Here is a 24,676-nt window from a genome sequence, read left to right on the forward strand (position 1 = left end):
GTCTTTAACTATAAGTATTAATAATTTATTAAAGGAACAAACTCGATACTTAATAAGAAAATACGTCAAAAAAATATTGATTCTATCGGACAAAAAGAGAACAAAATTTATTTATAATTTTATTTTTTCTATATGTTCTATACTTTTACATGATAAAATATTTTTATTATGTCTTTATGTTTAAAAAAATAGTTGTAAATATTTCGTTTGCCTCATCTATATGTATTGTGGATTACCGAGCACATTACGTGTGGTCGTATGAAGCGATCGAACGCGTCGATATCTCGTGAAAATATGCCATTATACAGCGCTATTTCTCTCGGGCCTCGCCATATTTACCTTGTCGAAACACGATTTATAAGTTAATCTCATTCGCCTCTCGCATTGTATATGGAGGGGCGATTAGTTGACTTTTTATTGGTGCACCGACTTGATTTACAGGTGTATAATTGAAGTGCCTATGATCGCTATTTACGACACTAGTGTTGGTCTTTTACTCATACCTTCGTTTTAGTAAATTATTTCTTTCGGTAATTAATATTAAAAATTATCCGAACTCTGCTTGAGGCTTTTTTCTTCGATAAAGCTCATTAGGGAATTGAGGCGACTGTTTAATCATTCGTTGATTAAAAATCAAGCGATCTTTATCTTTGAAATTTACATTTTTAATGTTGCGCCTTGTTTCGTACCAGATTTTGGTGTTGTTATTTTAGTTGCACGTATACCTTCTTGTTATGTTTACTAATATTTAAAAATATATTCATATTGTTTATCAGGATATCATCATTAATATATAACAATATCAATAAACAAACACATCTATAGAGCTTTTCTCATCCATTATATTATATGTCTGATAATTTTACACGAATAAATTGTTCTTTATGTCTTTCCCAACGCATAATTATAGTCCGCAAATTACTTAGCTAAATAGATCAAGTATTTTTATGAAACATTCTTATCGCCATTGGCGCGATTCTGATTACGTTCAGTATCAACTTCTTGCAATAACTCCTTCATGTATTCAGTATTGTCCGATGGTCTTTTCATAAGCGACTAGCGATCTCTATATCAAAAACTGATTTTAATGGCACGCGTTGTTTATAATGCAAATTTATTTGTTCATTTTACTGCTTAGTATAATTTACTTTTATTCTTTAAGTACTTTTTTTCTAGCGTATTATTTGAAAGAATGATAATCGGTTTTTTAGCCAATTTATTATTATTATTTTATTCATTTATTATTATTTATATATTAATTTTAGACATTTACAACAAATTATGTTAGTTTATGACTTGGAAATTAATAATTTTTTTTATGGAAATGACGGTGTTATTTATAAATCTTCGTTGTCAGTTGTAAGTGCAGTGTGCATATAACAAGATAAAAACGTTTTTCTATAGAATTATAAAAAATGTAATCGGTGTAATATTAACGGTTTCAACAGTGAATCAATGTAGCAGTGTCTTATATTTGAAGTAGTCAAAATCTCCGAATAGTTTGCGTAAATTTTATTGGTAATGATGTCGCCAGACTTTCTTTTTTAATTTTTTGCTTTAATATCTGTAGTGTAATTCCTAAAAAAATAATGTAAAGAGCATTTTGAATAATTTGAATCTCTACAGCTTCGTTCCGTGTACCGAAACCCAACGCATTCAAGTCCCCTTAAACACTTATAAAGCATTGTGCTGGCAGTTAATTAACCCTCTGTAGATTTATTGTGTGCACTCGCGTACGTGTCACTCGTGATGTAGAGGGGTCGTCGATTCAAACCTGTTTCATGTTCAAAATCGATTTCGTATGGAGGTTAATTGAGCGAATGGGGTCATTAAATTTTTATTCTCCAATCGATTGTATCACTGGTTATCAATTAATTGACTTCACTAGTACATATACAGATGTGTCATTTAGTTCTATGTATTTTTATAGTTTATAAGAATTATTTTTACCTCAAAACTATTCCATACATAATAATCAGAAACTACTTTGGTATAATGTTTGAAAATTTTCTGTATCCTTATTTTTCTTGTATTACCCTTTGTTTCCCCAATTAAATAAATGTATAAAAATACTAAATTGACAGGTCATACTTATACCAAAGATCTACTATTAGAAAATCTGGGGATCATCGCTTCTGCTATTATTATTTTGAAATGATTTGGCGCGTCTTATCAACCTAGTAATTTCACAATTTCAACTAGCGCATTAATAAAATTTATGGCGGAATAAACCTAGAAGCTTTCTTATGAACAAATATTTATAAAACGAATACTTACAAGGTATGTGTCATGTAATCATAGATCTAGTGACCGCTCAGTTAGGGTCAAAAATAGTTTATTTATTTAGACAACGTAATAAAATCTTGTTTCTTTTAATCTAAAAATTATCCGTATGTACGCATAGAATGATGCAACACTATTAATACTAGTGATATAACCTTCACAATGAATATATGTTAATTTTTCACTACATATATACTTGATACACAACATAACATTTTAAGTAGTTATAAGGTATTATAGGTTTTGTTTCATAACATGCTTCAGAAATGACAATTTGTAGTTGGCGACCAATGGTTTTCCAATGATTGGTTGGACTAACTGTATCCAAGTTAACCTTTCGTGGCAAAAACGCCCATCACCATGCTATACGATCGTAAAGGTGGTGGCACACCGGTGTTGGTAAGGCGGGGCGCACACCGGACCCGTCCGATAATTAAAGAGGCCAGCGGATGATAAATAACGACCGTCCACGTTTTTACCGCAGATGTCATTATCTCGGCCAACTCTATCAGCCCTTGCTCGATTATGCGGCCGGGATGTTTATAGAGCTGCACATGCCCTTTACGTCGTACTTTCTTTAAAACTGTACAATAATTGAGTAATAAATTAAAAAAAAATTATTAGAGCTCTGATGCAAAAAGGAACGATTCTTCGTGTCTGCGATCGTTAGTAATATAGTATATATGTATATTTTATATTTCATAATAAAAATTATAATAAAAAAAATTAATTTATTGTGACTGGTAGAAAATACTATAATAATAATAATTAACTTAATCTTACATGTTGGAAAGTGAGATTGAGACTATAGGATAGACTAATAAAAAACATTTTACTTTTACTAATAAAATGATTTTTCTTATCTTTTTACTACTTTTTTGATTGTCATAAATGAGTGTCTAAAAATTAAAAAAAGGAATGGTAACATATGTCCAGCATAAATTTTTAATAAAAGATGTTACGTTGTCATAATGTAATAATCGAATGAATGTATTCTACAACAACAAGATAATTTCGTTTCCTTATATAGACGGACACGTTTATATTTACAATAAAAAGAGTCATGCATTGTTGGTACAATTACATAGACGGTTCGTATTGAAGGTTGCATCAGCTCTATGTTATACAAAAAGTCCCCGCGACAGCGTAGCGCATGAATAATCGAAAAGTTGGAGTTGATGAGAAGTGCGTGAGAGCTTTTTTGTCGTGACCGCGATGCGTGCACCCTGCAGCCTGCTCGTTGGAAAAAAGGTGGAGAAACAAATAATTTATAATTGACCGTTAAAAATGTCACTCCGTAGCTTTGAGGCGTTAATTTAGACTTGGCGTTTGACTAAACTGCTTGCTTTATTAGGGATGGTACGATCGATCGTTATTGGAGCATCTGGTACGAGGCAATGTTAACTATAATTCTACCAAGAATTTTCGGCAAATAGTTGTGTGTTATGTTCATAAGTATCTCAATTTCGATTTTATCAATCTTTATTTTTTTTAATCTTCTAAAACTTAAAAGATATCTTTTGGGAGGACTGTTAATTATTTTTATTTTGTTTTATTTACTCGTATTAAGAATTAAACGGCGTTTACAATCATTACTTTATTGTACTATTTATAATATTTCAACATATGTACGCATTTTTTAAAATTTTAAAATGTTATTATGTGTTCAATATATCCAATTTATGATGAGGCTGATAATAAGATTTAGAAAAAAATTTAAAATGTTATGATGTGATAGATCAATTACATTAGTAACTGCAGAAACCATATATAACTAAATAAATATAAGCTAAAACCACAAGAAATTATAAAACATGCTAACAACAGTGGCTTAATGCTAGCTCCACCACAATATATTTTAATTCTAGTAATAATTGATTTTAAATGAAATCAAATCAATTGCCAAATGTAAAACGATAAATTGATTATCATGATTGGATTATATATATTGCATTTTTTTTTTAAATATAACTTAGCGGATTAGCAAGTTGAAGTGGCTAGATTACATCGTGCAGAATATGGCCGCTGGAGCCTTAAGGTTCTAGTTAAGACCACGAACCCACAAACGTAGCTTAGGACGTACACTGCCTCGGAAGGCGCTTGTCGCAGGGCGCTTTTAACCTGTTTTAATGGAAATCTATGAGAGAGGCCTGTGTCCGCTTGTGGGACGTTGTACGGCTGGAGTGATGATAATGCTGATGATAGTTTGTGTGTTAAAACTATGTTTTGTCATAAAATTGTTGAGAAATTTGAATCATGTACAGAAGTTTTTTCCTGTTTTTTTTTCGGCTTCGTGGGCAAAAGTTAGTCCTGTAATATTTAGTAAAGTCGTTCATAAAAGTAATCACGAGAGACTTCAAATTAAATTATATACATACCCGGTAAGAGTAAAGTCATAAATTGCATGGCCAATGCTCGATGAATAAAGGCATCGAACAAAATTAAGATTCCGCGTATGGTAGTGACAAATTTCGGTTAATCTCCTCCGCAATATTTCGTATTAACGGTTTCCCTATTTCTTTTTGTTCGACTAAAACCCACTGTCGAAATGTCGGTGTAATTATAAAGACATTATTTTGTTTACAGATGTCGGTGAAGCGGGGCGTGTAGTATGAGCCGGTGAGTTTTCAATTTTAAATGGACTTTTTGTCCGACGGATCGGTTTCGGAGCGAATTCACGGTTGGATTTAATATCCTTTTACTTTACCATGGATTAATATGTATTTTATAAGTAATAAGGTTAACATAAGACTTAACTTGCCTTGTTTTTCTTTCTCGACTTTAAATATAGCGTTAAAATCACTTTGTTAAGCAATGTGAGCTATAATTATGCCTTCATTTTAAAAGTCAAAATTAATTATTAATTTCTTAGATAAGAGGTTAATAAAAGGCAATGAAAGAAAATGTCAAGGGCGAATGATGCGCAATTATTACTAATCCGTCTATTTGAATTATTTTATTACTGTATAATCAAAATGTTTTTACATAATTCGTCGTAATTATTTAATAAATGCTCAAGATTTTGGTAGAACATCGTATCAGAATTGAAGACTTCGGTGGACGAACATTAACTGCCATAACCCAGCGGATTGATAAGTTGAGATGACAAAGGTCAGGTCACAAAGCACGCAGGCCCAATGTTATAGGACTTATGGTTCTATATGCCGTCGACCCACCTCGAAAGCCGCTGGATGAAGGTCACTTCCTGCCAGTCTCATTGAAAACCTATGGAGGAGGCCTATGACTAACAGTGAACGTCCTACGGCTGAAATGATGACGATGATTTAAAACATTAAATTACACATACAAATATATAAATTTAACCAAATACCATTCAAGAACAAACTGTGACGATAAACTCGATTCCTTTATTGTATCATTGATTAAAATAATTATCATTTTAAATGCAACTTATCATTTGGAGTCTGTTTAAATTTGTTTAGACGAAAGCTATTCTTATTCTTATTCTTCAATTATTTCTTCAAGGTCATTCTTTGCTTTTTGCGATAAAAAGAAGCAAACTTCAAAACTCTGAAGTTGACCAGTGATAGTTCAGCTGTAGAGGACTGAGACTTCGACATCGTAGGTCGCGGGTTCGATTCTCGAGATACAATTGTATCAATTTTCACATTTGCGTTATGTATTAACTATATAGGATTATTACTGCTCACAAACAAGTTTCCAAAGCATGGGCAGCAGTGTCATTTGAGTAACATGTTACCACACTGCCAACCCGCCTGCCAAACGTGGTGATTAAATTTTTGAATTAAATTACTCCCCCAAAGATATCTATGGGGGGATATTGGTATATCTTAGGCTTATGCCGGTTGGCATCGAACGGCGAAGCTATTAAATCGCTTTAGTAAAAGCTCTATAGGGTGAGTAAGAACCTTGAAAGAAAACCTTGGTTTGGTTTTCCCATTCAAATCACCTTCATATCGGATACACCGCCATTTAGAATAAAGTGAGCTCTTCTGTTTCATGGTTATATAAATAAATATATAATTTGCGCATGTGTTTAAATAATGCGTAGTTCTACAAACTATTTAAAACAATGTAACCTTATTGAGAATTCTGTTTGTGACTTGCATTAGATCTAATTGTCCCTGACATCCGTACACGAGTAACATCTCGACTTGTATCTACTTTGCATGTTTGTCTTTGCATATATTTAACTAGTTTTTAGAATGATCGACCGTGATCGTAAGGATAAATCACCTATTATCAAAGACATATTTAGCTTCAATTACGGATCTATTCAATATTTTTGTATAGAGGGTGATTGGCTACTAGTGTAAAAGATATAAAGGAAACAATATTTGCTTGTCAATTTGTTTATATATCCAATTTAATAAAAATGGTTGCCGATATAATAAGAAAAAGCGTTTTCAAATTTGGATTACCACATATTAAAATTACTGCCAGAAGTTACTAGCCAGTTACATTATTATAGAAAAAAAAAAATATATATTCAGAGTAATCACTTTCACAGGATGTTTGGAAATAGGTATAAATTTTTTAAAGTTTTTTTAGATAAGATGAATGATCAGTGTATTCACCCCTTTAACGTTAATTGAAGTCTAGGAGCTATATTCAAAAATATTCTATTATATGCTGCGTCCGTTGACTCTTTAAGCACGTTCATAAACATAACTGAACGGATTGCAAGAATTACTTTAAAAATATAACATCATACAGGCCGGGTACAAAGTTGGCTTGTTTACTGTACGACCCCTGTCCAGCGCACTTATTTTTAAGTTACCGAGCTCCTATACATTGTAAGTTTGCATTTCAGCCGTCCGTTAGTCACGCGCCTCGCGCTTTATTGTCGTGTTTACTAAATTAAGAGCCTTTTGTTTCTTATTAAGTTAAATGCATCTGAGCTTTTACTTCTGAATTACCGATTGTTACGCAAACGTTTTGAACTCGTTTTGGACAAAAAAATCGTATAATTGCAAATTTTAGTACTTGTAGCTTTAATAGGGATTTAATAAGACCTTTCTTACAAAGACTGCTCATTTGCAAATTGCGGTCATCATAAAACTGGAGTAACATCCGTATTATTTACAAAAAGAAATGATAAATGCAATTAATGGTAAAATACCACTCGCATGCTACAATCTCATAATTTCATTCGTAGACCTGCATTCTTGGACTAAGTCCGGAGTCCTCATATATGTCAATAAAACCGAACTCTCTCCAGGTCTTCTGTCCATCTTGACTAAGACACTTATGGTGCGCTAGCAGGACCTGATCCTTGAAGCCGCAACGATTATCTGATAACACGATGTTAAAGATTGCTATGTAACGGATTTAGTAATTTGCACAAAGAGTGTGTATAGAACTTATTTTTTTTAATTTAAAGACTAAAGTTACATTTTCGCAAGACATTTAGTGTTATTGTCATGTCGCTAAAATGAAGGTTCGTCAATTTTTTCGCAAAGTGAAGGCTCTGCCGAAGGCTACCTTTGGCGAAATTATTTCTAACTTTAAGTGACTATTTTGTTATTTGTTAGTTTTAAATCGCTTATATACTAAAAGACTCTTTCCGAAGCTACTATTCACGGATAAATCTACTGCAACAAATAGTTTCATTTCATCCATGCGATCGATGCGTTTGTTACTCAGGAATGTTAATTAAAATGTTAATTATTTCCGTGGTTTAGATTTTAAGATATCGAATGTTTTAATCTATAGACACGTCTATGTTGGAGGTTGATTCGTTAATTCTTTTGTACATTCATAATGCGTGTCTATAAAACACATTGAAATGTTACGAGATAGTTAACTGGAGTCACAGGAAATGAGTATAGTTTAAAGGTGCCACCCACTAGTATTGAGCATTGGTCAGGTGAAACGTCTAAATACAGTCGTTTATGTAGTTACAGCTTACTTAAAAAATGAGACACAGAGATATATATGACATAGAATTTGTTCAAGATCAATTTTTCAAGTTTTTCAAAAATTCAGGTTTTTGAAACACTTGAAAAAATGTGTTGTCTAGCTAAGATCAGTAAATTGAAAATGTGAAACTAAATCTTTTGAAAAATGAAAACGGAGATTACGAAGGACAAATATTGACGGCAATATTTTTTATTAAGAAACTACCGAATCAATCTTAGTCAGAATGTACCAGTAGCAAGCATGATGATGTTTTGAGTTCGTGGACCCTTCAGTTCCGCGAACTCAGTTCCGATGAAGCTGCAAAAGCCTCCGGGCTAGCAGCGTTAACATCAACAGATACGATATATGATAAATATAACAGTACTCGCACTCGCGAAAAAATTACTCTTGAAAACTGCATGAAAAATTAACATAATTTAATCATAATATGGTTTGGTCATGTTTTGTCCACCAAGATAACCTAAAAAGTAATAACCTAAGAGATTGAATGCTGACTCCTACACTCCTCCTCACCTCCACCTCTTCACTCATTCCCATTGTTTATCTTCATTTTAAATTATATTTTGAAATCAATGTCACTTCATTTGATTGAAACATATATGTTATAAACCTAGGCAGTTTCTTGATGTCAGTAGATAAGAAATTCAAAAATTGTATAATATAAAACTCTTTTATAATAATAAATAAATAAATAATTTAAAAAAAACAAAATCAATTATTGGATATGCAGTGAAAATATAACGATTGTATTCTTGTGAACTTATGAGTATTTTTTTGTATTCTTTGTGGATGGTCTTTTACTTTGTGGATGTCTGGTTATAGATGTACAAGCTTAAAAGGGGTAAATGTATATGACTCATTTTCTGCCAATTAATGTATGGTACACGCTATCCAAAAATCAATCGTTTCAGAAGAAATAAATAAAGTATTGATAAGATAGTAAGAAGAAGGGTTTTAAATATTTCAAAATTCGGATTATTTCACATTAACATTAATTCATTTTACTAGCTGTCCCTGCAGGCTTTGTACTGCTAGAAGTAATTGAAATAAATCGATTTTAATATGTAGTAACCCGAATTTTGATAATGATATTTATTAATTTATTACAATTAAATTATTTTTTAAATTACTTGAAAATTAGGTACACGTTCATACATTTAAAGCTTTTACATCAACAATGAAACACCACGTATAAATGTATGTTGAGCTGTTATAGGGGCACCTGGTCAGGCCAGGTTGTGATGGGTAACGTGACCTGCCTTACGACAGAACGCACTTCGAGCGATCGTTACGATTTGTATGTTTACAGCCAATTCCCCGTATCGCGGGCTAAAGTATTGTGCCATTGAAGGTGCACGTCGAGACGTGCCGGCGTGGGTTAGCCCGTTTATCGCCGGGTGTGTTGCGCCAGCAAATATATTGTTTATTATAAACACACGTTAAGAGTTGATACAATGTTTACTGGACACGATCTTTATCTGGTACGAGAGTCGTGGGAAAATTAAATTGTTTATTTAGTTCGGTTACGCTCGGAACGTACAATTGTCTGCCTACGCTTATTTTAATTGAAAAATATTTGAATCCGAGTATTTTTAAAATAAATGCCTTTTGGCAGAGTCTTTATCTTAATCCCAATGTAATTGTTTGTCTTTATTCATTTATTTCTTTTTTAATGAAGATCGTGGTCCACGTACGTGATTGTCGGCAACTCAAACTTTGCATTTATTAGTCTGTGGTTTGATTTACTTTTGCATAACTTTATATTGTATTTCTACTATGTGTAAATGATTCTCTCGTGTCCAAATTAGATTTGTAAATGAGTAGTTTGCCATTTTTATCTCCAAACCTACGTAAAAAGTACAGTCTGTGTACAAGTTTTAGGTTCTTACATCTGATAGTTTTCTCATCTATTTGTTTTAGTCGTCTGTATATTCTGTCAGAGTCAGAGTCCAGAGTCAAATGACGGTAAGCAAATTAAACTAACGAGATTAAATTAACGAGCAGGCCACTAGGGTATTAAGGTTCTGAAGTGTTGTCAACTAACCGGCGAGTGCAGCGAAGAATGTATACCGCGTTCTACGTTGGACTTCCGAGGTCGTCGGAAGATGCTAGATGCAGGCCGCTTCCGGTCGTATGGCAATATTTAAAAAAGCTCGATGTCCAACAATATACGTTCTGCGGCCTATTTGATGATGATAATAATGATTCAATAGTTACAATTTTTTTTTAATAAGACACTTAAGATTAACGAAACAATACGCATATCAGTAGTTCTTAATTAGCTTTTTGATATGCATTATCCTAGGTAACAATTTTATTCGTGATTACTACCTTGATTAATTAGATGGTATTTTAATACGAACTGCTTTTTTGCGCATATGTGTAATTCAACATTATTTTCAAAATTCCGTAAGAATTAAGTAATAAATTTTATTATATCATCAAATATTTGCACGCATGTGCGACACAACTGCCGCAATAAATAGCGTCAATAAAACAGTTTTACGGTAAGTAGACAGCGGGCGACCAACAGAAAGCGCTGTGGGAGAACGTCTATGGCCCGACGTACACCTTGTCCCTGCACGTAACTCCACTGTTGATAATCCCGTAAAATATGATCGTGTAACATTCCTTTTATATTGATCAAATTGCCTCCCATTTACACAAGTTTTAACAGGAGTAAAAGAAAAAAAATGAACATTGCCAAGTGTAATATTAATTATGTTTACTAGTTCCGTATGTTTTTTTTAATAATATTTTCTCTATCATCAGTTTACCAGCAAAGCTCGCGAGTTGATAAACAGAAAGCCTTTTAAACAGGCAATAAATTACAATATATTATCTTTCGTAATTATAATATGTCGCTAAATTTAGTTTTTTTATGTTAAATATTATACAATTGGATTGCATTAAAGTCTAAGCCATAAGCGGTGTCGGTGAGAAAATATCGTTGACAGTACAATCAGCTCTAGAATCGCATTTAATTCTCATGACATGCGTACGAATTAGCATGTAGATTTCTCGGAACAACATAGGACTAGAACAGAAATAATTTATACTAAAAGTATTTTTATCCCTAAAGTTTACAAGTATGTATTACATATTATTAATTTGATGCAAGATATGGAAATAGTGTTAATTATGTCATTAGGTCTTTCCAAAACAAAAGCTATAATATATTTTTGTTTTTAAATAATAATACTTTAAGTCATGTTCCAGTTTCATATCCATAATATATAACAATATTCAGACATTATGTTAAGAATTAGTAGCCAAGTGTAAGTCCGTGATGTGATTATGTAATTATCGGACGCTTAGAATGGTACGGCCGATTGCGCAGTATCTCAAGGAACCCTAAAAAAGGAAGAAATTATTCGTAGAGCACAAATAAATGCAGTGTCGCCGTTGGTTTTTATCTCGATTCTAAGAAGCGGGGACGATGCTCGGGCATACCGATTTGTATGCTACCTGATTAAGGCGAAGCTAGGCCTTTTAAAGGCAAGTGATATCCCTTGAATGTGTATAAATCAGTCTTAGAATTGCTTAGAAGTGTAAAGTTGTTCATAAGTAAATTTTTTTGATCCCTGTAAATTCCTTTCCTCTTTTATGTTTAAGATTATTACTAACTCTTTTTCTCTTAAGGATAGCTTTATTTTGACTTATCTTAAGTAATCGAGATGTTAAAATTTTAAACTTATTATTTAAAATTATTGTTTATAGATGTCTGATATTAATAGATTTAAGTATTTAAATGTAACAGTGGTATAATTAAACTGAAAGATAAATACAAGTCCTCACTTATAGTATCAGAATAAACAGTTTGTAATAAGGAATCGTAGTCAAAATATCTGTTTACAATTTTAATAAAGTCTAACAAAAACAGAAAATATGCTGGGACATCCTGATTATAACTCATGTTATTGAAATAAAAGATTGTAGTGTAGGGTCTTTTTTTCTGTACAATAAAGCAAGAAAAATTTAGATATATTCCTTAACCTTTTGATTCTAAACAGATGGAATAAACAGAAGAATTACTTGCTAAAGTTCGCTTGAATTATAAAGATTCTTGGGAAAAGTAAAGGTTTTTAAGCAAAGTTTTATAGCAAGTGTCAACGCTTTTTGGCAGGTATTTGCGCATACGAACGCTGGTAGAGTATAGATTTTCAAGTTATGTCTACTTAAATTGTAAGGTTCATTTGTATAAAGGTTTTTCAAGTATTTAAAATGAAATATGTATTTTTTGAGATTATCAAAATGGAGTTGTAATTAGGACTGATGCGTCCTTTGCAAATTTGTTTAACGTATTCGCTTTCGTATGGATATTAACGTATTATCTATTCAAAGGTTCACGGTCCATCGTCTCCTTAACAGCCCTCGTGTCCGCGACGCCTGCAGTATTATAATGTAACGTGTCGTGCGGCGTGAATCATTCTTTATTGGATTACATTATATTGGCCGGAGCCCTTAGCTGCATGTTAGCCGACGTGGACCCTTGCCCTTTTTCCATGCATATATTAAATTTGAAGGGAAGTTTATCTCTTTTATAAGCAGATTAAAGCAAGGGTTTGTTCTGAAGGCATATTTGTCAGCTTTGCCGACATCACTAACATAATTTGCGTAGATATTTAGAATCTCAATATACTTACAAATATGTGTTAAAACTATATTAATTATTATTTACAAACAAACGATTTTACGACATAGTCGCGGTGACATGTACGTTAATTTATTCAAATTTCTGTTTGTTTATATATTGGATCTTTATATGAAGATGCCCCTGAGGTTTACGTTAAGAAAAAAATTAGGTAGATAACATTACGACACGCAAATCTTTTATCAAAAACCAGTGAATTATTACTAACAAAAGCAAATAATCACGCTAAACTTCCGCTTTCTCAAACACTTTTGACTCATAATATGCGAGGTCATATTTTTGGAGCCCTTGCGTCTGGTCATTCCGTGGAGTATCCAATCAAACTGTTACCTCAGCGGCATCCGAATCCATTGCAAAATCCATATAAGAAAGCATGCTCGGCGTCCTGTCAGATTTATAGAGCTTCGTTACTGTGCTAGTAAAGAAATTGACGGCATTCCAAAACGGCCTAACAACTAAAATTAATCGAGTCTTTGCTTCCGATGTAGCTCTTAAATTTAGTTGTGAAATGATTTTGGGAAATAGATCCGCATTCTGTACCGGAAACCGCGCAACCTGTAAATTTTAGTAGGATATCTGACTTCTCTCAAGAAATTAAAATATCATCTTGTTCACTTTAATTACACCTTAGCTTTTGAAATTACTGTCTTCTATTTCTTGGTCGTTTCTTCATTTCTAAAGATCGTGTCCGTCTGATGACAAGCTATTCCAATATTGTTCTATCCTCTGCTTTCTTCAGGGATGTGATACTGAAGAGCCCAATTATTGATTTGACTTAATTATATCCGCGGGTAGGTGACCCACGTGGTCTTTTATCGTCTACATTTTGTAGTTTGTCGTAGTTATCTGGTTGTCTGCGGACGAGGTGGCCAAAATAAGTTAAATGTGTAGTTCTAACTAGTACTCTCTAACTCCTTAGTAGCATTTTGTGGTGAGCCTAGTCTTAATCCTGAGTTGGTGGAGGATGGACTTATCGGTGCTTCTTGCTGTCCACGGTAATCGCTGCATTTTTACAGCTTAATTAAAAATGATGCATTCAATTTGTTACTACTACTACGGACTTTATTGAGCTAATCCATTGCGTTCAAAAATTATGAGCATAAATATTGTGTTTGTGCTTACTATGGTATTATAAACTTGCTTAACCTCTTGTCGACAGACGAACGCCCCTTTTTTGTAATATTCTTGTATAAAATTTCTTGTGCTATAAAAAGTGACAAATGTATCACCATGAAATGAAATCTGTATTAATAATACCAACGTGAAGCAATTGCGTAGTGAAGTTGTGGTTAAAAGTGCTAAGCTTGAACGCGGGTAGGGAAAAAACATCGCACTACTAAGGGATCTAACCGCAGAACTAACGCCGCACGCGCTACGTAAATTGTACTCCGCGGTTAACGCGCAGCCGTAACGGGGTATTGGTTGATACTACATTCTTATTCAATACTTTGGATTCATTTTTTAAATGATTGTTATCTATGAGGTAATTTCTTACGAGGGTAAGCAAATAAAAAGTTTTTATGTAAAAAATTAAATCATGTTTTCATTTGTTACGCCATAATTTGAAAACGACTTTACCTATTTCATTTAAGTTTCTTAATACTTTGTATAAAGTACTTATGGAAAAAAGAAGTAAAAAAAACCGGAAATGCGATGATTGCCGTAACCTAGCGCGTTGGACAGTTTCCTTTGTAATTCACATATTTGACAGTTCACGCGTTGCAAGTTGTCGTTTAAGGGATCTGTCAGTATTTTTCAATTAAAAATATTATTTCTCACTTAATAGACAAAGTAGTCACTCTAAAATTTGTCAGTTTAATTTACTTCTTCTATAAGAATGCTATAGACCATTATCTTTTTGCAATACAAGTGCAGCTAGATATAATTGTTACTCTGCTATCAGAGAAATATATTTTACATTTTTGTGAACTATTGTATTGTAAAAATTTTTAATACGAAATATCTCTCGTTATAGAAAATATAATATTACAGTATTCTCTACATCAAATTAAACCATCAGTTGTTTTTCCATTGTTATTTTGTCGTTCGTCTTTCATTAAAATGTATAATTAAATAGACAAAAAATATTTTATTTATCTTACACTGTATCTTATATCGTTTTGTTTTCACTTTTGTATCTATATTTTGTATTAAAAAAATATGCATATAACGGTGACTTTAAATTATGTTGCGATTTTTTAAATACTTTTGTGTCTTTTTTAAATACTTTTCTGTCATACATAATTTAAATTATATTTATATACATTGTACACTATTACATAATTTGAATATTCGTACGATTATAAAGACGGGTGAAGGCATTGCAATTAAAATGCAAATTACACGTTTAGCGACGCATCGACTTTTGCAATTATCTAATTCGGAGTTAGGTATTAGCATGCACAGATGTTAAATGAAATTTAACACCCCCTGTCCAAATTACTAGCTAAAGCACACCACTCAAATGTTAATTGCCTCATTACGTGTACATTTATTCGCGGTGCGATTTCTATCGGGATTTATGATAGGTGCCAAACGAATAGATTGACGCACTGGCGCGTCTCGCAATCGCGCCCGAAAGTGGCGGGATAGGTTACGTCGCGAATAATAATTTAAATAAAAGTAAAAGAATTTCGGCTCCTCGCTCTAAGGTCGTAAATTGGCGACTGGCTGATGGATGCGGGCAGTGGAACGAGTAACGGCTTGCATGTATTCAATGTGGATATCGCTTTGCGGTAGCTTTCTTTTACCACTTTATTAAGTACACTTTAACGTATTGGAAAAAGTATGACTTCATTTTTTCTTCGTATAAATCTTTGCTTTTAAATGTCAATATTAATTTTTAGTGATGGACTAATGTTGTTACCGTCTTCCGCTTCTGACTGGATTGAGCTAAATGCGCTTAGCATAGAACACTAAAGTGACTGAGTTTGAGGTCTATCGTAATAAGGGCGTAACAATATCTATTTCACTAGTGAGGCTGGCAACCTTTTAGATAACTGAGGCGGACGCTCATGGGGTGTCTGAGCGTAAAGAAACCCAAATGAGGATCTGCTAAATACGATTCGAATGGTATTTGAATCGTATTTAGCATTTCAGACGAAATCTTGACCCAAACGTTTGCTTTATTTTATAAATATGAAAAACTTCTTCATCTAACATCACTATTGCTAATAAACGTTAGTACTTTGGAATGGACCAGGGAAAAAGTGGAAGAATCTTTAGAAAACTGTTTATCATATATTTGGTTAATATTATGTCTTTTATTCGTTATGGACAGTGACCCTATTCATGGTCTAGAGGGCCTCAGAGAGCCACATATTAAGTAATAATAATAGAAGAAAAAATAGTTCATAGACGTTGTTAATAGTAAATAAGTTTAACCTTTTGAAAATGTCAGTAATCGATACAAATATTTCATATCAAACAATTCATCAATTGGTTACACCAAATAAGCATGAACTATTATTTATTCTAAATATGTACTCATAGTTTAAGCGTGTTAATTTTCTATTATTGTTTTACTGGTCTTTATATTATCAATGCGGACTTTTTGTTATGGTGTGAGTAAGACCATCTAATCGAAACTTTATGCATAGGACATATGTGGAACATACAAAATGTGGATATCAATTTTTCATTTCCTAGTAGTCACTAAAGATTGCTTCTTGATCAAGAATTGTGAATACATCTTCGATTATCTAAATGTTGACGTGGATCTATATATATAGAAAGGAATTGGCATCGATCCATTTTTAAAAGATTTTAATATAATTTCTTAATTGCTGAGATGGTATCGTAAAAACTGTGGTTTTGGGTGATTGTTTGAGTTATACCGAGAAACTAATCTGTACTTGAAATTATAACCTGTAGTTTAACCAAATGTATTTTCTCATATATTTGTTAATATGTCCACCGTCTATTTCTCACGATAAATAACGACCAGGCTGGTTTTACCTAATTAACAATATGAGCGTTGAGTTTCTTTCACCACTCCCACTGGCGCTAACGTTTTCTGATGAGGTGGTAAAGTTAGCTATCGCACCCTTCTAATAGGAATGCTAAACGCGTTTCTTGTGATAACCTAAACTATGGTCTCCGAGGCTCTTTCCTCTTAGTCACTCTAATAAGCCTCCATTCTCTTAAGAGCTTAACAATCTTACAATCCAGTGTAATATATAATGAAATACTAAAACTCGACGGTACCTAACTGAAATGTATACGGGGGAGGTCTTTGTCCAGCTGTGGACATCCTTCAATTAAAACGATGATGATGATGAACCTGAATAAACAGCAAAAGGAGTCTTCAAGCTCAGTTAATGTAAATAGATTGACAGAAAGCGCGTTTAACGCTTTGCAAATATAAATGACAAATAACAAAGTATTTATCTATTGCAACATGCTATGTGTGTAATTTAAATAAACAAAAACAATTATTTTCCAAAAAAATTAAATGTTTTAGTCGTTGGGTAAAAGTGTGTTATTATTTAATATTAGAAAAGGTTATTATTTATGATTATGATTTCTTGAAGACCTTTTAAAATCGTGAACAGATCATAATTTTATAGCGTATTAAAGTATCAAAACGACGTGTCTGTTACAATGAGCTATAACATTTGTAAAGTCTAAAAGAACATTAATATATCAGCTCGTTTTAAAGCTGATAAATCTATAAAATTACTACGAATAAAATATAAAAATATATTGTGCCGGCAATAAATAAATTTCACCTCTAAATTTTATTATCCGATTTTATATTCCTAGCTGCCAGTTTTATATTTGACTTCCTTCAACCGTGTCGGGAATACGCTTACCGAATTCGGGCAAAATCCGTAATGCCTTCAAAGTAGAACAGTTCCATTCGAAATTAGACCTTTAGCTCATTACATTAAAGTTGTCGATGCTGTTAAACAAGTGTTCTGTTATATCGGTTGTGATGCAGGCGTCAATTCATTAAGCAGTCGACGCCGAAAACCAATAAAAAGTAGAAAACATAAAGTGTTACCGTGAATGAAAACGTATTTGAGGTACGCGTCTGCAATACATAGTCGACGCAGACTAGCTTGCGTCTATTAAACAGTTTTATGTGCTGAAGACATGCCGGCCTCGACGGTCAAGTAGATAAACAGCTGGCAATGTTAGATTCATTTATTTCTAACGAAAGATCGGATTTATACCTAAATAGTTGTCGAGTAGTCTGATGCAAATTTACCGAAAGTTAAAGTGTTAGCTCGTTATAGAAAGAACTTTTAAGTATCATAAATCTCGGGATTTAGTTATAGTACAGTCTGTACATTTAATTACGTTTAAATGATGGTTATTTTGGAATATGTCTTTGGATCCTAAAAATTCGAGATTAATAAATCAAATAGTGTTAAAATAGACATAAAAAACTGTTTTTTAAATACTTAAATTTTTATATATTCATTTGTTGAAAATATTCATATCTTTATTTATTTCACAACTTGGAATATACAGGTATCTTACTAAATGGACTGAATTGCAGTGATATGAGAGAACATGAGAAGAAAAATTTGTATAATTCCTAAACAACAGTGAACATAACATTGCGATCATATTGTTTCTTATAACCGTACTTTTAAAGTTAATTTTCCGTTTATTTTTTAATAATATTAAATTTTTAATATACAAGCAAAAATGAAATAGGGATAAATTATTAAGCCAAAATAAAATAATAACAATTATTAATCCTTAAATAAAGCTGTTCAGAAATATTTTTATAAACTTTTTTTATAGTATTCTTCAGTTTACGAGTATATACTAAAAGGAATTTGGGATGTAGAGACTCAGCTGGTGTCAATTTGTTTAAAGACAATAATTTCCGCGTCTCACTTATCGCACCTAGTCACGCGCCGTCTAGACGCGTTTAATTTATAATTCGGACACTAACATACTATTTAATAAGTACGTAATAAGCGGAACAATTGCTATTCACTATATTAATAAATAGAATTGAATCGTCTGTCCGGAACACCATACAATCGAATGGATCTATTAGCTTAACAAATCGTACGTACATTGTGTGTAGGTTTGTGCGCCACGGTAAGATATTTGCAATTATGTTTTGTTCATTCAACGAGACGTTGTTGTTCGCATACAAGTATTTACATATACAGCTACATTTAATTTGCTTATTTTAATTATTTCGACAGTATCCGATGTTGGCAAGTTTAAGTGGCTGCGGAAAGGTCACATAATTCGTGGAACAGATGGCTCTTGAGGCTTTATTGTTCTGGAGTAGAAACCGTGTACTGGTAACATAATGAAGAATGTTAAGGTGGACAATCGACGTTGTTGAACGCGTCGGTTGTCGTCTGCATTTTTACCGGTCCTATCAGAAACCTAAGAGTGAATCGGTAAACTTAGAGTGGTGCCGTAAATAATGATGCTGATAATAATTATTAGGATTAATTATTGTTTACCATTTATCCCTGCAGAATTAATGCTTCTAGAAGTTACATATCATAGAGAAGTTACAAATAAAAACAAATAAAAAACATATTTAACAGTGCTTACTTTATACGGAGTGATCAGAAATCGGTGTAATGGTTTTAATGTTTTTTGCTGACAAATGAGCTTTTTACATTCCCTCTTTCGAATCATTTACACCTATAATCAATCACCTCATATTCTCATTAATAAACTTTTCAAAGTTTGATCTATTTTAAGACTTAATTTTTAATAATATAAGACATGTGATATTAAAATTAATATCTTGCACTGCATTACTGGCTTTAAGCGCCGGACGCGCACGTCCATTCGCTTTTGGCTGCACACCGCTCAAAGGGCCTTATACGTGGAGCAAGTTGGCGTTAGAGCTCATTGTAATTTATGGATGTCCACGCGCTTCGCCCCGCGAATGCTAAGTCCTGCGATGAAAGGATTAACCGCCCGGCTTAGTGGTCAGATTGCCTCTGAATTTATTCACGGTTGAACGGTGCCGGTTTGTATGTCATGTTAGTACTAGACCGTCGTAGTGATGTCTGCTTTGACGGCTTAGGGCTGTCTCGGTGAGTTCAAGAGGTGCGTTCATTGTTTAAATCTGCAAAATATTTTCAGCTAACATATTTTAGATTGGGTTCATCACATCGCTTGATATAAATCTGCAAATATTCCAGATAATATTTAAGTATAAAAAAAACTGTACTGCTTGATTTATTGCCTGTCGGTTTATAATAGAAAAAATAAATTAAAGAAATAATGTGACATATTCCAAAGTGCTAATTTATTGATTTACTGTGAATTAAATAAATGAAATTTGTGATCTATGATAATGACCGATATAGTCATTAAAATACAATACTAATTAGCTGTCCATGAACTTACAAATGCGCGAAGTTCACAACAAATTACCAACGCGCGAAGTTTCTGTCAAACGCGCAAAGTTCAAAGCTTATCGTATAAACCGGAGAAGTTCCTCACGAACCATCCAAAGCTCATGTTACAAAAGTCGTTATACTTTTTAAAATTAACTACATTTCTTATTTTACTTCAATAGATTAATTAAAAATGTAAGTGAACTTAAGCTATTTCTTATTATATCAGAATCTGTGTTTTGATAATTATTGAGATAGTCATAAAAGCGATAAACTTATAACACAATCCATTTACTTGACTCGTATTCTCTATAAGGTCGAATGTTGACGAATAAAGTTAGATTATGGTGACACGGTCAACAATTTATTGATCCAGACAATGAGAAGTATTCGCGGTTAATTATTATCTTTATCGAATCGTCCTTGTGTCTCCTATTTACATCAAAGCATGTTCATGTTTCATTTCAAAACAGCACGTGTTAACGTCGCATGCTGAGTCGCCCACCGTACGCATATTTGTCAACGCCTTTAGAGCACTGTAATAAGACAATTTGTGTTCAGTGCATAACGCTGGCGAGTAGAGGCCATATCTAATGAGAAGTTCATGAGTGTCACCATTGTCCGCGCTGACTTATAGGTAATGCGGCAGGAATCGCTCCGTGATGAGGCGGCTTAATGGTCACTTTATAACAAAGTTTTGGCGTCGGTGCCTCGCGAGTGGCCTAATTGGCCCGCTGATTTGTTATTGAATATCAATTTAGAACTACTTTGATGTTTCTCTTGTTGTATGTGTGTTACTTGCTTAGAGGGGCCAAGGAATTGCGATGTGGCCTTGAACAAGCAAAGGCCTCGAGGAATGCCGTTGTCATTGGACCTTAGCGAGGTTAAACTAATAATTTAGATATTTTTGTAATTAATAATAAAGGATCTTACTGCAGCATTTAAGCGGTTTTAGGTGATTGATATGCGTGAAACTTTGTTGACTTATTTACATGATTATTATTACAATGTACATACACCACGAACATTGTTAAATTACATTAAAAAAAAAAAACTGTTGAGTTTCTGTCCGGATCTTAGCAGATAAGCGTTATGAGCAATAGCTGAATTCTTATAATTTTAAAATAACTGAAATGAAAAGTGCGTGTAATTATCTAGTTGAATAAAGATATTTTGAATTTTGAATTAGAAAGATTTCTTACAGGTTTTTGTGTCGAAAATATATTACTTAACTGTTATAGGTTTGCAAGAAACATATGAGAAAAACCATTTCTTCACAACCGTAACCAAAAACGTTAAATAATTGGCCAGTTAAGCTAATTATCGTAAACTTTAATTAGTAATCAGTACGTATTTGGAATCAAGTTTAAATTTATAAAATGAATAATTTTTTTAACCAACGCACGTTGCGTATTAAAAATTAAATACATCGAAGAATTAATTTTTTGTTTCATTATCACATACACTCTGCGTACGCTAATAACTCATTATTATATTAAATAGAGTTGTAAAATTCCAGGAACTTAATGTATGAATAATCGTTAACAGAAGAAACAATCGCTTAACGCAAAACCAAAAGCGGAGTCTAAAGTTTGACGACCTTTTAAATATGGTGTTGATATTAATAAAAAGTTGACGGTGAAATCTAGAATAACCTCAATATGAACCGACACCATAAGTCGAAAGCAGGCTTCTTCTGAGAATACGAAGGAATAATTCAATGGCTAAAAAACAATTAATTCGTAATTAAAGGCCGTATTAAGAGATGGCATGCGACCCGTGCATTGTAGCACTCATTTTAGGCATAGGGATGCGAATGTTTAAATTATTAATCGATTATATCGATATTATACTTTAAGATTTTATGATTTAGCATTGAATAGAGAACGTCAATCGTCAATTTATTAAAATGAATTAACTGTACAACAGCTGTTTAGACATAATACGAACATATTATACATATATATATATATATATACATATTTCCTTGAGCAGGTGTATGTTTCGTGTTAAGAGTAGATGTCTATTAACAAGACATTAAAATAGTTTGTAGTTACGCATTACAAAATTTAAAACGAAAACCAGTAACTCTGGAAGCTGTGACCTACAAAAGAGCAATCAGGACGCTAATCGAATCCATTCAAAAATCACAATTCGATTTTTGAATGGTCGATAAAATCCGACATACGAAGCGAGCCGCAATTTTGCTTACGTAAACATCGTAAATCTTATTCAATAAAAACGTGAATCGGTATATCGATATTTAAATTTACGATCGATTCATTACGGCACTACGAGCCGTGCCTTATTGAGGGGACAACGGTCGAGTCACGTCCGAAACAATCACATCTTCATTAATTACGAATGGAATTTTTCTGTAGTTGTTCACTAAGAGCGTTAACGAATAGCATGCGACGTATTTGAGAGAGTATCGAAATGATGTTATAAAGTAACTTTTTACAAAACACGTTGTAGCTGTCTCTTCGACATATATTCGATTCTATCGTTCGGTTTTTTCTTTTTACCCTAAACTAAACGTTTTGTTAGTGTCTCAAAAATAATACCATTTTAGACGATAATATTATTCAATAAAGAAAGTTGAAATAACCATAAAAACGAAAAAACTTAATTAATCAATTTAAAAAAAATATTAAACTATAGTCGCTTACGTCACGACGAAGAATCAAAACCAATGCTATTTAGAAGTGATGACACATGACACTGAATCTTGGTCTCTCACTTCGGGCCTCGTAATCAAGCTTGTTCAACGAGCTATTCTTGGGGTTTCTCTACAAGATCGAATCAGGAATCAGAAAGTTTACGATCTTTTTAACGAAAATATATAGCCTAATGGATTGATAAGTTGAAGTGGCGGTGGGCACGTTACATAGCGCGCAGAACTAAAGAGCCTTAAGGTTTTAAAGAGGAGACCATGGACAGGCATGCGCAACGCACGCCGTCCACCTACAAGGAGGACAGGTGACCATACTGGTGATATTACTATCGTCGAAAGTCGCTAGGTGCAGGCCGCCTATCACTTGCCATATAAGAAATCCATGGGAGAGGCCTATGTACTGCAGTGACACGTAGACCCTGTGTCTAGACTGCATGGAGCGCAAATGTGGCTCAATTTCTTTTCAAAAGATAACCCCTCGTACACTGTTAGTAAAAAAAACTAGTTGCCGTCAGCCTTCTGTCACCTTCAACCCATTTATCAATGGGTTGAAGGTGACAGAAGGCTCACTTTGTTTCGTCGGTATTAATGCTATCGCATTAATACCGACGAAACAAAGTGTTATTACGTAACAAAAAATAGCACAAGTACCGAAGCGTTTTGATTATCACCATTTTTGAACATTTACCCTCTACCAAAGATTTTCAATAGTAATGGTTCGAAGCGACCTGCATCCATCGTCTCCCGAAGCGGCCTGTCGACCTTGCGAATGACGTCCTAGGTTGTGCTGTAATGGACTCCATTTTAGAGTCCAGAGGCCACCTGTCCTGGGTTCTATTCGGACTACCCATTGCTACTTCAAGTTATCAATCCACTGGTTTATGCTAGTTACAATCTTTCGCAAGTAGATAAATAGGTTTATTTATGAAATAATACATTAAAGTACTATTTTTAGCACGTTTTTTTAACGTACTGTAAGAAAAAACAGCTTTTTTAACATTCTTACAATATTAAAAAAAATTATATCGTCCGCTGTTTTAAGGGCCATACCCGAGATATGACCCTTTCTTAGAAAGTGATAATGACGAAGCGATGTGAGACTCATAAGGCCCGTCTCGCTTCAATTTGTCGCTCCAGTTTTTGCTTAATACTTACCGGTCGAAATTCAACGGTAATTAAGCGCCATGCCTGCGCACTTGCGATTTTGTTAATGGAAAATCTTGTTAACTTTTAATTGTGCGTGCACTCTATGACTTACACCGTACACAATTAGGATCAAATTAGCTTGAAAAAGGCCTAAATACTTCGGTTTCCAAGTCGATGTTTTTTTGAGTTGGTTATTTGAGTTCATTGTACGTAATCATATTATGTATAATTATTCTACATGTATGTTTAAAATTCAGTCATTAAAAATTTGTTACTTATTTTTCTTACATCAATTATTTTTAACGTAATATTGAAAAATATACTAGTTTTAAAAGTAACAAAGAAAATTAAAAAATTGTGTGTTGTTTTGTGCTGTTCGATGTTGGTAATAGTGTGCATGTGAGTGGAGGTATAGGTCCTAATAATATCACAGTAAGAGCCCAGTATATTTAACCACTAGAGCATACAAATATACCAGTCTATTTATAATATTACCAAAATATACCTTCAATGGAACGTCAATAACTAAAACAAACAAAAAAAAATACGTTTGGAGAAAAGAAAACAATAACTGCAGATATAACAAAGATAAAAACAATTTAAAGGTACACATATCAATTAGTCAATAAAACGTCAATCAAATGACTTGAATTTAAAAGTTTATAAATAAATAAGTAA

At 33.1% G+C, this 24,676-nt stretch overlaps 1 protein-coding gene across 2 annotated transcripts in view; it reads left to right on the plus strand.

The window, feature by feature from the left end:
• Positions 1-24,676, plus strand: part of ci (cubitus interruptus) — a 121,616-nt gene that overhangs the window by 31,709 nt on the left and 65,231 nt on the right. For both annotated transcript variants that reach the window (XM_068768539.1, XM_068768540.1), the window contains exon 2: positions 4,870-4,902. The gene's annotated coding sequence lies outside the window, so the exon portion shown is untranslated. The remainder of the gene's footprint in view (positions 1-4,869; positions 4,903-24,676) is intronic.

This window comes from Battus philenor, unplaced genomic scaffold, assembly GCF_028537555.1.
Source record: "Battus philenor isolate CCGP_79_NKW_IND1 unplaced genomic scaffold, ilBatPhil1.0.hap1 SCAF_26, whole genome shotgun sequence".
NCBI lineage: Eukaryota > Metazoa > Arthropoda > Insecta > Lepidoptera > Papilionidae > Battus > Battus philenor.